Consider the following 16,653-nt stretch of genomic DNA (forward strand, 5'->3'; position numbering starts at 1 on the left):
AATCACAATGGCACTATATAACTCTTCAGAAAGGTGACATCTGAAACTCACAGAGGTGTGAATGCTGTGGAGTTACTTTGAAAGGATTACCCAAGTATCATGCAACTCTTCAAACAGGTGTTACTTGTTAGAGTTACATGAATGGATGTGTGAAGAGTTCTGAAACTGCCGGGGTACAGATGTTAGAACAGCATTGTATGTAGCAGACAGATGGTGTCGAAGTCCCCCGCCTCTGTTTAGGGATGGTTTCTCCACTTTGACATGAATGGCCTCTTTTACACCTCTTTGTCCAAAATTTGGACGTTGCTATTTTCAAAGGAGTGTCCCTTGTCTTTTAGGTGTATCATTTGCAGGAGAGATGGTTTTCCGGCCCTGGTACCAACGGACTGAGCAGGTTGCAGGGTAGAAATCCCGGGCAGTACAGGATAATGTGACAGGTTGGTCGCACTCAGGGACCTAAGGCTCACACTCTATTTCACTTATCAGTGGTTTAGAGACTGTCATGTAAACAGGAAAAAAAACAGGATTATGGGGATTGTAGAACCTGTATCATTTCATCCAAATTGCTCTGAGGCTGATAGAGGGGAGAGACATAGAGAGGAGAGACATAGAGAGGAGAGACATAGAGAGGAGAGACATAGAGGGGAGAGACATAGAGGGGAGAGACATAGAGGGGAGAGACATAGAGAGGAGAGACATAGAGGGGAGGGACATAGAGGGGAGGGACATAGAGGGGAGGGACATAGAGAGGAGAGACATAGAGGGGAGAGACATAGAGAGGAGAGACATAGAGAGGAGAGACATAGAGAGGAGCACAGGAATGTAGAGCATTAAAAGCAGATTGAATATTTTTTACTTAATGAAACCAATTTACTGGGAACCAAGAGAGTCTCTAGTAATGAAGGGGAGGAGATTGGCTGAGAAACATGAGCGTTGCCAGAACCCAGAATGTAAGGTAAATAGGACCCGGTGCTACTTACCCAGATGTTTCAGTTCCCAGGAAACACATTTAGGATGTTGGAGACTCTCATGAGAGGCCTCACACCGGAAGCTCTTCCCAATGTCCCTCACACTGGGTCTGTATGTGGCACGGCTGGTACCATGGAACAACCCGCTGGCATCAGGGAGTATTGGGTCATTGTGTGATGCCAAGAGCTCATCCCCCTTATACCAGCGAACTCCCAGGAGCTCTGGGTGGAAGGAATGGATTCTGCAGGATAACGTGGTCTCTTTGCCCACAGATAGAACCTCTGATGATGTCTGTATGGGATCCAACTCTGGGAGAGCTAAATACAAAAGGGTCAGTGTATTTTGCAATGTAACTTACCGGCAGAGCTTGTTCCATATATAAGGATAAAGCAGAATATACATGGGAAATAAAGAAACAGGGGTGCAGAACAGAACTACATTACACACAGTTACAATTCTCTGTAATAACAGATACAAGAGCAAATGAGAACATTGGTAGAAAACAAAGGCAACAGGGGCTCAGGCAGATTTGGGGGATTTAAATGGTGCTGAACCAAACAGGGGAAAGAGGAAAAATGTATAATGAAACCAATATTGTGATATGCTGAGGGGACAGCAACTGAAGGAGGTGACCCAGAAGATCATTCAATGACAAAGATGGAAAATGATTCTTTGTTCTTCCTTATTGAGAAGTTTTGTGTAATGCCTTCTTGGTGCAGTCAGGTTGTGGCAAGTCTAACAAGCCCCCTGGTTGGATGTAATATAAAAACATTTGACTGAATGTACATGGGGCAGGGAGCGAGAGATGTCTTCTTAGCAGTCTCATATTTTTATTATCATTTTGTGTTTCATCCTAAGGGTCATTGATCTGTTGCTGCCCTCTATCCCCCTCCTGACCATGAAAATTGTATTTGAAGGGAGGTAATTAGAAGTGTTTTATGGAGCAATAATCAAAGTTTACAAAAATACAGAATGTTCCTGATTTAAAAGAGAGAAAACCCTGGGGCCTCTCCCCAGGCACCCCTCATCACCCTGCTTCCTCTTGTCACCACCTGTTAATTCTAATGTGTCCCTATGTGTGTGTCCCTATGTGTGTGTCCCTATGTGTGTGTCCCTATGTGTGTGCCCCTATGTGTGCAGCGGGGTTGACAGGAGCTACTGTATCTCCTGCTGCTTCTGAATCTCTGCAGTCGACACAAAGCCTGAAGAACCAAACTCAACTGGAGCCAATTCTGGACCCAACTTACCATGAAGGCTCCTACTGGGGTTTGCAGTGCCAAACCCAATCCTAGATTCAGTGTCTCCCAACCAGTAACACACCTACATTTAAAGAAAATGACTTTACCTAAAACCTGCATTTCCATACGTTTCTCTGCTGTATGTTCTGTGGCGTAATGGTGAGTCCTACAGACGTACTGAGCCCCGTGATCCCCCCTCACTGTGGGCTTCAGGGTCACGTTGCTTAAGAAATAGTTGAGATGATCTTCTTCTTCTCCCTCTTGTTTTTCATATTCTGCCAGTTCATGTAAATATCTAGGGTCATAGATGGTGGTTGTACCCCGATCCCAGCACAGAAGTTCTGTTTCCCGACCCCCCGAATCCACTTTCAGCCAAGTAACAGAGAGTGGCTTTGGCTTGAACCCATAGATGGGGCAGGTCAGGGTCAGGGATTCCCCCTGGAGGATACGGAGCGGGGATACGATTTTGGATATCTTTGGGTTGACTAGTAGTAATAAAGGAAAATAACATTAGAAATGAGACATTGGCTATACAGTAACTAATTACATGGGGATCTAGAGTAGAACGACATACAGTAGATCTCCTTGTCAGGATAGAGAACTGCAATGAGCTTTTGTGCTTTCACATGTGACCCCTCATATAATATGATTTCTGCTCACAGAGAAGACCCACTTACATTTGGTAACAATGAACCCCAAGCTCTCCGGTGGGCATGTTAGCAGGTACCAGAATAAGTAAATAACCCAGTAACTTCATCTGTGCAGTGATCCCCAACCAGTAACTTGGGGCAACATGCTGCTCCCCAACCCCTTGGATGTTGCTCTCAGTGCCCCCAAAGCAGGGGCTTATTTTTGAATTCCTGACTTGGGGGCAAGTTTTGGTTGAATACAAACAAGATTTCCTACCAAATAAAGCCCCTGTAAGCTGATAGGGTGCATAGAGGCCCCTAATAGCCAATCACAGCCCTTATTTGGTTCCTCCTTGAACTTTTATGGTGCTTGTGTTGCTCTTGAAGCCTTTCTACATCTGATTGTGGCTCCCGAGTAAGAAAGGTTGGGGACCTCCCGCCTACAGTATATATTTCATGTCTACTCTCTGGTACCTAGTACCTTCCATACTTACCCAACTTGGACTCTCTCTCTCAAGTGGGCCCTCAGTGTTCTGTGTGTGTGTGTACAGAGAGATACCATAAAACTATGGCACATAGGGATTCCTCTGTACTAAGCACAATTCAGCAGGAACAGCCCCCTAAGTTTGCTCATAGCCTGTACAGAGAGATACCATAAAACTATGGCACATAGGGATTCCCCTGTACTAAGCACAATTCAGCAGGAACAGCCCCCTAAGTCTGCCCATAGCCTGTACAGAGAGATACCATAAAACTATGGCACATAGGGATTCCCCTGTACTAAGCACAATTCAGCAGGAACAGCCCCCTAAGTTTGCTCATAGCCTGTAGAGAGAGATACCATAAAACTATGGCACATAGGGATTCCCATGTACTAAGCACAATTCAGCAGGAACAGCCCCCTAAGTTTGCTCATAGCCTGTACAGAGAGATACCATAAAACTATGGCACATAGGGATTCCCCTGTACTAAGCACAATTCAGCAGGAACAGCCCCCTAAGTTTGCCCATAGCCTGTACAGAGAGATACCATAAAACTATGGCACATAGGGATTCCCCTGTACTAAGCACAATTCAGCAGGAACAGCCCCCTAAGTTTACCCATAGCCTGTACAGAGAGATACCATAAAACTATGGCACATAGGGATACCCCTGTACTAAGCACAATTCAGCAGGAACAGCCCCCTAAGTTTGCTCATAGCCTGTACAGAGAGATACCATAAAACTATGGCACATAGGGATTCCCCTGTACTAAGCACAATTCAGCAGGAACAGCCCCCTAAGTTTGCTCATAGCCTGTACAGAGAGATACCATAAAACTATGGCACATAGGGATTCCCCTGTACTAAGCACAATTCAGCAGGTACAGCCCCCTAAGTTTGCTCATAGCCTGTACAGAGAGATACCATAAAACTATGGCACATAGGGATTCCCCTGTACTAAGCACAATTCAGCAGGAACAGCCCCCTAAGTTTGCCCATAGCCTGTACAGAGAGATACCATAAAACTATGGCACATAGGGATTCCCCTGTACTAAGCACAATTCAGCAGGAACAGCCCCCTAAGTTTGCCCATAGCCTGTACAGAGAGATACCATAAAACTATGGCACATAGGGATTCCCCTGTACTAAGCACAATTCAGCAGGAACAGCCCCCTAAGTTTGCCCATAGCCTGTACAGAGAGATACCATAAAACTATGGCACATAGGGATTCCCCTGTACTAAGCACAATTCAGCAGAAAAAGGTCAAGTGTAAAGTGGTATATTAAAATTACATCATACAAGAGGCTTACTAGCAGGTAGTAAACATACAAATAGGAATAACTATTACCTCCCCTGACCTCCAGCCGACAGGACTTAGAGATGGGGCCCCTCAGGGCAGAGTGAGTGACCCTCACTGTCAGTTCTGCCCCATCATCTTCCTCTATGTCGGGGGTTATACGGATTGTGCACTGACAGTTGGAAATACGATATTCACTGGTTGTTATTACAGGAACCATTTCCACTCGCAGCGCCCTCTGTGCCGGGGGCAGATATTGCACATTCCCATTTCCCATTAACCCCTCTCTCTCTGGCGCAATAATCACACGCTGCTCATCTCTGGGATGCGCCACTGGGGCAGCGGAACCAGTTTGGGCCTCAGAATCCCAGGAGTAAATTTCCATCACTTCTCCCCCTTTTCTTTGCAAACACAATGTAATTCTGATGGGTTTGGGTCGGAAACCAGAGATCTGGCAGGAGAGAGTCGCCTCGTTCATATGCACCAAATGTTCCGCTCCGGTAATGGGAGAGAGTTTGGGGGGTTCTGTTAAAATATGAAAACACAAAAGTCACTGTAATGTATTAGTGATAAGAGACATCACTCTGGGTATTTATATAACAATGAGAGACACCTGGGCCCCCAACTGCTATGGAAGTACAATTCTAAAATGGCAGGAAGTTTGGGGAGTGTGAATTATGTGGCCCCCCCGGGAACATGACTGTAACAGGGACACGTGGGGGCACTTTTAGTTTCCTTAACAAATCTCTTTATATTCCAAACATTCAATAACCCAACACAATTACACACAGTATCTCTCTGTGGGACACTGGGCAGTAAGTTGGGCTCTGCCCCTCGGTGCCGGGGCTCTTACCTGTCCCTTAGGCCCCTCCCCCTCGGTGCCGGGGCTCTTACCTGTCCCTTAGGCCCCTCCCCCTGCGCCGCTCACTGGCAGAGGGAAAGGAGCTTTGTACATTTCTCCAGAGAAGCTAGGGGTAAAAAATTATTTTTTAAATATGTAAATAGTAAAAAAATGAAGCAAGAAGGGGTGGGAACCTTATTATCACGGGGGGGTACGTTGGTTGATGAGAACGGGGAAAAAGCTGAAATTTTGAACTCTTATTTCCCATCTGTCTATACATCTGAGGAGCCAGATAATGAAGGCTTCCCTTGTAATATGCCCAGTGCTAGTAATTTAGCTACTGGCGCGTGGGGCACTCGGGAGGAAATTCAAAAGAGACTTGAACATGTAAAGGTAAACAAAGGTCCAGGGCCGGATGGGATTCATCCCAGGGTATTAAATGAGCTGAGCGCTGTGATTGCCAAACCTCTTCCCTTAATTTTTCAGGATTCATTGAGGCCTGGCATGGTGCCAAGAGACTGGCGGATTGCTAATGTGGTGCCGTTATTTAAACAGGGATCCCGTTCTCAGCCTGAAAACTATAGGCCTGTTAGTCTGACATCAGTAGTAGGAAAACTTTTGGAAGGGGTAATAAGAGATAGGTTAATATCCAGGATAAAATGAAAAAACAGCAGCACTCCAGAAATGTTGTAGAAAAAAAGTCACTTTTTTCTACAACATTTCCGGAGTGCTGCTGTTTTTTCATTTTATCCTGGATATTGTTTTACCCTGGCTGAGGGTTCAGCTTGCACCTGGGGCTACAACTAGCCGGTTTGTCCATTGTGTAGCACACCTTAATCAATTTGTCAATTAAGAGATAGGTTAATGTCACGGACAGTGACCCAAACTCCACATAGGAATGACCGCCAGGGGGCTCCAAGGGTCAGAGGAGGGAGTAGACTGGTTAGGAGACTGGAAGGATGATTGCTCACAAAACAGTTTATTAAGCCAACAAAAGAAACAATAACCTTTGTATAGAACAGGCAGGATAATAAGGTAATGCAACTTACTGGCTCAGGAGGAATGTATCAAAAACAAAAACACAGGGAACAAGTAACCAGCAAGGAACAGGGGAATCAGGATCAAAACACCAAGGAACATGGACAGGGTGTCTGCCCAGCAATAGGGACAAGGGTCAGGGTGACCAACAGGTACAGGGGAACTGGCAAAGTGAGAAACCAGGTCAGGGTTTAAATAAGGGCTCTGTGCTGGGAACTCACTAGGGATTGGCTGAACCACCAATTAATAAAGAGCAGCTGAGTGTAATTACCAGCACTAGAGATAGAAACCTCAGAACAGGGACTAACAAGCCTATACCTCCAACCTGAAGTAAGGCAAGGGCTACAATATACCAGCAAAGGAATGGACAAAAGGAACGTACATTACAGGTACTTGAATACATTGCAAATCACAATACAGGTATAAGACCTTTCATGTTGGAGCAGTAAGGCTCAACATAGAAAGGGTTAAGTTTTCAATTTAGAAGTCTGCTTGGAATCCACATTTGAAGGAAACCCCTCACGGTAGGGGGTAATTCACAAATACCCCCTAAATGACACTGAAGTCGGGTTGGCTGGCGAGGTGGGAAGAGCCAGAATAATCAACAAGGGAACCAAATGACCCTCCCTATGCTACAGGGGGGGGGTCTGTCTCAGGGCAGATTCTGAGCTAATATTTCTCTGGGCCCATAGAATAAATACCTTTTACTAATAATAAAAATCATGGCGCTCCGTCATTAGCCTGTATGTGAGTGGATAGATAGGTCAGAGACATTGCAAAGCTCCACCCACCCTTTGCATATTCACTGATCTTTAAGTAGCTCTGCTGTGTCAGTGAAGTCAGAGCCACATAATGAAGAGTCTAAACCGGAAGCTGCATAACCTCTGGGTAGAGCACAGTTTTCAAGCAGTTATAGTTATTAAAATAGAGGCCCTTACTTCTATTTTACATTATTTTACATGGTTTAGTGTGTAGGGACCCATAGGGTTAAGTGCCCTATGGCTTCATATCCCTACCTTTCCTTATCTGTACTGTTATAGGGCAGAGCCCTCTACTCTCAGGTTACAGTTCTTAAGCTATCCTTAATAGGTTTAGCCCAGGTTGACCACTCCCCTTGGGGACTATATAGTGTCTTGCAAGGAGGAGTGTCTTCCTGTCTGGCTGCCGGGCTGCTACCTGAAGCACCACTCCATTGAGATTGGGTACAGATCTGGCCCAGTAGCCACATCCATCTAAATTAAGTCGGGGACAGGGCCCCGTGAACGAGAACAAGCCAGCACAGTCAGAAGCATTTCATAGCACCCTCTAGGAGTGGTGAGCCTAGTCAGCTTATTTAGTAAGGGCAGCACTAGCCCCATCAAAGGAGTTGTTAAAGGGTTTTGCCTACCCCGGCTCTGTTTGCCTTTCTGAAGGGACCGGTTTAGATGCAGGATTCAGGAAGGTGCTGTGCCCCTGAACCATAGTCGTCTGGAAACATTCCCTACAGCAAGGGTATTCATCTCCGGTATCCAGCTAATACTCTGCACTTCTCCATACTGGGTTGTACTGTTCCTAAAGGTCACAACTGTTATTCTCTACTGTGATCATCCTTATCTACTGTGTCTGTGAGTATATACCCTGTTGCACTATTTCACCATTGTATTGGACAATAAAGTACTATCCAGTTATTCTGCAAGAGCTCCTGGCATCCTATTACTTTAATCTACTGCACAACACCAGTGTGAGTTGTAGTTCAACTACATCCTATAGCCCCAGACATAGCTCCCACTTAGCGGAGGCCCATTCTGGGAAAGGGGGTTGCATGTAACACGTGCTCTAATGTTCCACTAGCCTGGTAATAATACCCCTATTAAGCCAAACAAGTGTTATAAGTGCATTGTAAAAATGTATGGTATATATCCCCTTTATGTAAATAAACAGTAAAATATAAAGTTCAGGGTCACTATACCTCTTATAGTTTTTCTTCTACATCTGAGAGAGGAACAAATGGCAGCAAATAACAGGGACCCCCCACCCCATACTCACCCCTTAATATTCACTGTGCAGTTTATTTAATGATAAATAGAAATTGCCATGGATACCCCCCCCCATTGCTGGTTTATACAAGGGCAGTGCCAGGACATGATGCCCCTGTGCCAGTTACAGGGCTCACCTTTCCGCCAGAACATAATGTAGAGATAAATGCTCAGAGCCGCAAGTGCGACTGCAATGGCCGCTCCAACCACAGCTATAATAATTTGGCTTTTTGGGGTATCTGGCTCTGTAATGAGAAAAAATACAGGTAAGAGAAAGTTACACATGGCAGGGAGGCATCTCCCATTGAGATTCTAAGCAAATCATTCTAACTTTTCTCTGTAGCAACAAATCAAAACCCTGTACTTGATCCCAGCTGAGCTGAGTCTATATTGGGGCAAAATGATTCTATTGGATTTATTTAAAGGGGAAGGAAAGGTACAAACTCAGTAGGTTTATCAGAAAGGTCTATGTAAATACAGCCATAAGCACTCACAGCTGCACTGAGTCCTCTATCAAAGGAAACAGGATTCCTTCTCTCCTTTTTTATAAAAATGTTCTTCTGTATCAGACTTCCTCTCCTTTAGGGCTCCTTCAGGTTTGGGGCATGAGTCTGTGCAACTCTCTCCTCTCCCCCATTCCTTAGGAATGTGTGATCTAAGCTTCCAATGGCCAGAGCTGCAGCAGGAAGCTACTGAGACCAAGCTTAAACAAACAGAGGGATCTTCTAGGGCTGTTACTCAGGCAGGTAAAGCTTTCTGCAGAATAAATATAGTGTTCTAGGTGGCACTAATGTGGCGAATCTAATGGCAGGAACATGTCAAAATGGCTTTCCTTCTCCTTTAAGTTCATCGCATAATTGTTAGCAGCCTGAAATTATACTGATCCACATTGCAGAAAGATTACTTATTTGGGAAACAAGGTCTTAAGTGTTCTGTATAATAGATCCCATACCTGTCTACATTTTTTTTATTTTGTATTATATTGAATACAATGACAAGCAAAATATGCAGTATCCATATAGGACAAAATCATATTAAAATAGTTACATAGTTACATAGTTACATAGTTACATAGTTACATAGGGTTGAAAAAAGACCTGTGTCCATCAAGTTCAACCCATCCAAGTAAACCCAGCACACCTAACCCACACCTACCAATCTATACACTCACATACATAAACTATAAATACAACCACTAGTACTAACTGTAGATATTAGTATCACAATAGCCTTGGATATTCTGATTGATCAAGAACTCATCCAGGCCCCTCTTATAGGCATTAACAGAATCTGCCATTACCACATCACTAGGAAGGGCATTCCATAACCTCACTGCCCTCACCGTGAAAAACCACCTACGCTGCTTCAAATGGAAGCTCCGTTCCTCTAATCTAAAGGGGTGACCTCTGGTGCGTTGATTGTTTTTATGGGAAAAAAGAACATCCCCCAACTGCCTATAATCCCCTCTAATGTACTTGTACAGAGTAATCATGTCCCCTCGCAAGCGCCTCTTTTCCAGAGAAAACAACCCCAACCCTGACAGTCTCACCTCATAGTTTAACCCTTCCATCCCCTTAACCAGTTTAGTTGCACGTCTCTGCACTCTCTCCAGCTCATTAATATCCTTCTTAAGGACTGGAGCCCAAAACTGCACTGCATACTCAAGGTGAGGCCTTACCAGGGACCTATAAAGGGGCAAAATTATGTTCTCATCCCTTGAGTCAATGCCCTTTTTTATACAAGACAGCACTTTATTTGCTTTAGTAGCCACAGAATGACACTGCCTGGAATTAGACAACTTGTTATCAACAAAAACCCCTAGATCCTTCTCCATTAAGGAAACCCCCAACACACTACCATTCAGTAGATAGTTTGCGTTTATATTATTTCTACCAAAGTGCATAACTTTGCACTTATCAACATTGAACCTCATTTCCCAGTTTGCTGCCCAGTTATCTAATTTTGTCAAATCGCTCTGCAAAGCGGCAGCATCCTGCATGGAACTTATAGTTTTGCACAATTTAGTGTCATCAGCAAAAATAGAAACAGTACTGTCTATGCCCCCCTCCAGGTCATTAATAAACAAGTTAAACAGCAAAGGCCCAAGGACTGACCCCTGCGGTACTCCACTAACCACACTGGTCCAATTAGAAAATGTTCCATTTACAACCACTCTTTGTACTCTATCCTTCAGCCAGTTCTCTATCCAATTACAAATATTATGTTCTAGGCCAATATTCCTTAATTTGATCATTAACCTTCTGTGAGGTACTGTATCAAACGCTTTAGCAAAGTCCAAGTAGATGACATCAACTGCCATTCCAGCGTCAAGGTTCCTGCTCACCTCCTCATAAAAGGCAACTAAATTAGTCTGGCAAGATCTGTTACGCATAAAACCATGCTGGCACAAACTAATAGTATTGTGAACTGCAATGTATTCAAGTACCCTATCCCTTATTACCCCTTCCAAAAGTTTTCCTACTACTGATGTCAGACTAACAGGCCTATAGTTTTCAGGCTGAGAACGGGATCCCTTTTTAAATAACGGCACCACATTAGCAATCCGCCAGTCTCTTGGCACCATGCCAGACCTCAATGAATCCTGAAAAATTAAGTGAAGAGGTTTGGCAATCACAGCGCTCAGCTCATTTAATACCCTGGGATGAATCCCATCCGGCCCTGGACCTTTGTTTACCTTTACATGTTCAAGTCTCTTTTGAATTTCCTCCCGAGTGACCCATGCGTCAGTAGCTAAATTACTAGAACTGGGCATATTACAAGGGAACATGAATGTATAATATGCCAAAAGAAATCATAATAAGTATCTTTCAGTGCCAACATACACATAACTAAAGCTAGATGCAGAATGTGAGATTATGTGGGATCACTTTGTATCAAGTGCTTTATAAAGTATTGTGGTTATAGAGCATCAATTCTCTCTTTTTCTCTAAGGCAGAGCTGTCCAACTTCTGCGGTGCAGAGGGCCGGAATTTCTCTAGCATACATGGTGGAGGGCCGCTAATGGAAGCCAGTTTTGGCCACTCCCCTTTTTAACCACACCCACTTCAACCCACACCCATTTTATCACAATGGTGGAAGTGCAGCAAAAACCCAAATGCTTGGTCCTCACTGCAGGGATATCAACAGTTATTCATATATGAAAGAATTATATTATGTCATATTAAGACACACCCTAAAATCCATATGCCTCCTCCTCCCCTGTGGATAGCACAGCAACATAACTACACACCTTAGGCTGTTTCCAACTACTAACAAACTCCCAGAACAAACCCCTGCCAGTTCACCTCTCACAGGCAGCATAGGGCAGGTAGAGTATGGCCACACACAGGCAGCATAGGGCAGGCAGAGTATGGCACACACAGGCAGCACTCTGCCTCCCTTATGCTGCCTATGTGTGCCATACTCTACCTACCCTATGCTGACTGTGTGTTCCACACCTTCCCTGCCCTATACTGCCTATGTGCCATACTTTGCCTCCCCTATGCTGCCTGTGTGTGCCATACTCTGTCTGCCATATGCTGCCTGTGTGTTCCATACTTTCCCTGCACTATACTGCCTATGTGCCATACTTTGCCTCCCCTATGCTGTCTGTGTGTGCCATATACACAGGCAGCATAGTCCAGGCACTACATACAATGTCTGAGGTGTGAACAGTTGAACTATATGGGTGATTACAGTTTGAGCCTGAGGTGTGAACACTGCAGGGGGGAACAATGCAGAGATTAAAAGGTGTGAAAAACACAGGGGATTACATGTTTAAACAATACAGAGGGATTACAGACTGAATCTGAGGTGTGAACCATGCAGAGGGGCAGTTAATCTCAGTACTGATGCCATTTAAAGCTTACACAAAGGTAAGTCATTAAAGCAGCCAGACAGGTGGGGGGCCACACAGAGGGGGGCCGCCAGTTGGACAGCACTGCTCTAAGGTGTAGCTGTTCCAGAAATATTTTCCATTTTGCCCAGTATTCCATACGCACTTTGCTGTTACCGAATCTGAAGTTTGTCACTTCCTGAGAACTCAGATCAAATAGTTCTTTTATAGTGAGTTTTAAAGTCAGAGGATTTGCATCTCTCCATTTATTCCACATAGACCCCCGCGCTGCTGCTCCAATCAGATGTCAGATTGTTGGTACGTTCCGAGGGTTATTGGATGATTTATACCAGGGGTCCCCAACCACCGGTCGGGGGACCGGTGCCGGGCAGTGGGCTGTGCTGAACTGGGCCACCTCTGCTCCCAATTACTTGTGATCCCAACTCCCTGATGTGTTACACAGCCATGACAATAGCTATGCGAAGCCCAAGAAGATTTCTACTGATTACGACAAGGACCAAAGTACTTTATTAAGTTGTATTTAATAATAATATTAATAGTAAAGTGCACAATATAAAATTTAATTAGCACTAGTTGCGCCCCCCCCCATCCCCGGTCCTTGGAAAAATTGTCTTGCTTGAAACCGGTCTGTGGTGCAAAAAAGGTTGGGAACCACTGATTTATACAGTTGTGTTGAGATGTGTCGTCTATTCCCAATAGACCTAAACTTGGATTAATATTTATGTGTAATTTGCAGGTAGAATTGATATAATTCTGTGCTTCTGTCCTAAATGGTTTTATTAGGCGACACTGCCATACACCTCAAACTGAACCTAACAAAAACTGAACTAATGATCTTCCCGCCTAAGCCTGGTCCTACCCCCCTTTTCTATCTCTATTGATGGCACCCTCATCAACCCTGTCAATTCCATGCGTTGTTTGGGGGGATCTTTGACTCCAGTCTCTCCTTCTCTGACCATACTAACACCACTGTCAAAACCTGTCACTTTTTCTTACGCAATATTGCCAAAATCCGTCCCTTTCTCTCTACTGTAACAGCTAGGCTGCTCATGCATGCGCTCATCCTATCCAGACTTGACTACTGTAACCTGCTGCTAACCGGCCTCCCTAACTCCCATCTTTCCCCCCTACAGTCTATATTAAACACTGCTGCCAGAATTCTCCTCCTCTCACCCAGGAGAGTTCAGGCCCTTCCCCTGCTAAAGTCCTTATCGTGGCTCCTATTAAACAAAGAATATTTTACAAACTCCTTCTCTTAACCTTCAAAGCCCTCCATTCCTCTGCTCCTCACTACATCCCTTCCCTTGTGTCTCCATACGTTCCTGGCCGACTCCTCTGCTCCTCACTACATCCCTTCCCTTGTGTCTCTGTACGTTCCTGGCCGACTCCTCTGCTCCTCACTCCATCTCTTCCCTTGTGTCTCCGTACGTTCCTGGCCGACTCCTCTGCTCCTCACTCCATCCCTTCCCTTGTGTCTCCGTACGTTCCTGGCCGACTCCTCTGCTCCTCACTACATCTCTTCCCTTGTGTCTCCGTACGTTCCTGGCCGACTCCTCTGCTCCTCACTCCATCCCTTCCCTTGTGTCTCCGTACGTTCCTGGCTGACTCCTCTGCTCCTCACTACATCCCTTCCCTTGTGTCTCCATACGTTCCTGGCTGAATCCTCTGCTCCTCACTACATCCCTTCCCTTGTGTCTCCGTACGTTCCTGGCTGAATCCTCTGCTCCTCACTCCATCCCTTCCCTTGTGTCTCCATACGTTCCTGGCCGACTCCTCTGCTCCTCACTACATCCCTTCCCTTGTGTCTCCGTACGTTCCTGGCTGACTCCTCTGCTCCTCACTACATCCCTTCCCTTGTGTCTCCGTATGTTCCTGGCCGACTCCTCTGCTCCTCACTACATCCCTTCCCTTGTGTCTCCATACGTTCCTGGCTGAATCCTCTGCTCCTCACTACATCCCTTCCCTTGTGTCTCCATACGTTCCTGGCTGACTCCTCTGCTCCTCACTACATCCCTTCCCTTGTGTCTCCGTACGTTCCTGGCCGACTCCTGCGTTCCTCACTACATCCCTTCCCCTGTGTCTCTGTACGTTCCTGGCCAACTCCTCTGCTCCTCACTACATACCTTCCCTTGCGTCTCCATACGTTCCTGGCCGACTCCTTCGTTCCTCACTCCATCCCTTCCCTTGTGTCTCCGTACGTTCCTGGCCGACTCCTCTGCTCCTCACTCCATCCCTTCCCTTGTGTCTCCGTACGTTCCTGGCTGACTCCTCTGCTCCTCACTCCATCCCTTCCCTTGTGTCTCCGTACGCTCCTGGCCGACTCCTCTGCTCCTCACTCCATCCCTTCCCCTGTGTCTCTGTACGTTCCTGGCTGACTCCTCTGCTCCTCACAACATCTCTTCCCTTGTGTCTCCGTACGTTCCTGGCCGACTCCTCTGCTCCTCACTACATCTCTTCCCTTGTGTCTCTGTACGTTCCTGGCTGACTCCTCTGCTCCTCACAACATCCCTTCCCTTGTGTCTCCGTACGTTCCTATCCGACTCCTCTGCTCCTCACTACATCTCTTCCCTTGTGTCTCTGTACGTTCCTGGCCGACTCCTCTGCTCCTCACTACATCCCTTCCCTTGTGTCTCAGTACGTTCCTGGCCGACTCCTCTGCTCCTCACTACATCTCTTCCCTTGTGTCTCCGTACGTTCCTGGCCGACTCCTCTGCTCCTCACTCCATCCCTTCCCTTGTGTCTCCGTACATTCCTGGTCGACTCCTCTGCTCCTCACTACATCTCTTCCCTTGTGTCTCCGTACGTTCCTGGCCGACTCCTCTGCTCCTCACTCCATCCCTTCCCTTGTGTCTCCGTACGTTCCTGGCCGACTCCTTTGTTCCTCGCAGAGCAATCGTTTGGTTGTGCCCCCCACAGGGGGGTACAGTATTTCTAATGATTTTTAATTTTACACTTTAGTTCTCCTTTAACATAGACCTCATGTGTGTCTAAAAACTGAATAGACCAAATAGACCCAAATAGACCTTGTCCCTGAGTCTATATGGCATGTAAGTTAGGGATAGGGATGGGTATGTGCCTTCCCCCCACCATGAATACAGTGCTGCTAAATGCCGGCAAATTTTATTTGTGGGGCGACCACAGGTCTCTGCACCGAGATCCCCAGCAATTCAGGGAAAGTGAAAAAACATCAGAATGTACCTGTCTTCCACTTTGTAAATGGCCCCTTCTGTCTTGTGTCTCTTCTGCTTCCCTTCTGGAGATCAAGTGCTTTGGGATAAATTTAATTCATGTCCCCATTGTTTCCCTGTAAAGCCCCCATCTGCCAAAATCTCATCCTTCCCTTGTAAACCTTGCCTTTAATAGTCTGACAAGCAAGAGATGCCACCCTACAGACAAATGGGAGGTTTGGGGGGATTGGAGGGGGTATTGGGGTACTGGGGGATCTTCTAATTTGTATAAAAATGACTAAAATGAGAATAATAGACAAGAATTTACCTGTGACGGAGAGAGTGAGATTGAGCTGCAGATCAGTTCCCATGGATCTGTGGGACACATTACAGGAATAGACGTTCCCATTATCTTCTAGTGTCGGATTTATCCGCAGAAAACTACTTTGATTGAAGGTTCCATCTTTATTATCTATTGGGAGAGTGTAGGAGACTCCTTTTTGTAACAGAACATTCCCAGAACCACGTTGATATTTGATCCACTGGAAAGTTATGTCTTTGGGATAAAACTCATTGGCCTCACACGTAACTGTCGTCTCTGTTCCGGGCTCCATTGTGATATCAGTCGGTGTCAGCCTGGGGGCTGGGGGAGCTGCATAGGGACACAAGGGTTTTATTCTCTACAATAAACCTGATACTGTAACAGCAAATGGTGCCGAATGGCAGGAAAGGGTTAATGGCTGTGAGGCCCCCACACATAACTGTTTGTAATGTAATTCATTTATATTGTTGTGTTGGGAAACTCGCCTCAGGGGGCAGCAGCCGGCAGGGGGCAAAGTGTCGCTCCTGGTAACTTCAAGGAGTAAAGCGCACGGCTCCTACACTCAGTGGGGTAAATGTGGGGTGAGGGGGGGCCCCAGGGCAGCTGAGGGGCCAGGGACACCCCTGCTTTAGCACATACAGTAGCACAATCTGCATTCATACAGTTTATACACAGGCTGAGCTGAATTCGAACTCCTTTAATCTGGAAAAATCTCTTTTGTGTATAATATTCAGGTTACAATTTCCCTGTATCAGTTCTATGAGATCAGGAAATTTACCCTCTACAAATAAGATTTGTA

At 45.7% G+C, this 16,653-nt stretch overlaps 1 pseudogene; it reads right to left on the reverse strand.

The window, feature by feature from the left end:
- Positions 1-268: 268 nt before the first annotated feature.
- Positions 269-16,653, reverse strand: part of LOC116410360 — a 33,458-nt pseudogene continuing 17,073 nt past the window's right edge.

Source organism: Xenopus tropicalis, chromosome 4 (genome assembly GCF_000004195.4).
Source record: "Xenopus tropicalis strain Nigerian chromosome 4, UCB_Xtro_10.0, whole genome shotgun sequence".
Taxonomy (NCBI): domain Eukaryota; kingdom Metazoa; phylum Chordata; class Amphibia; order Anura; family Pipidae; genus Xenopus; species Xenopus tropicalis.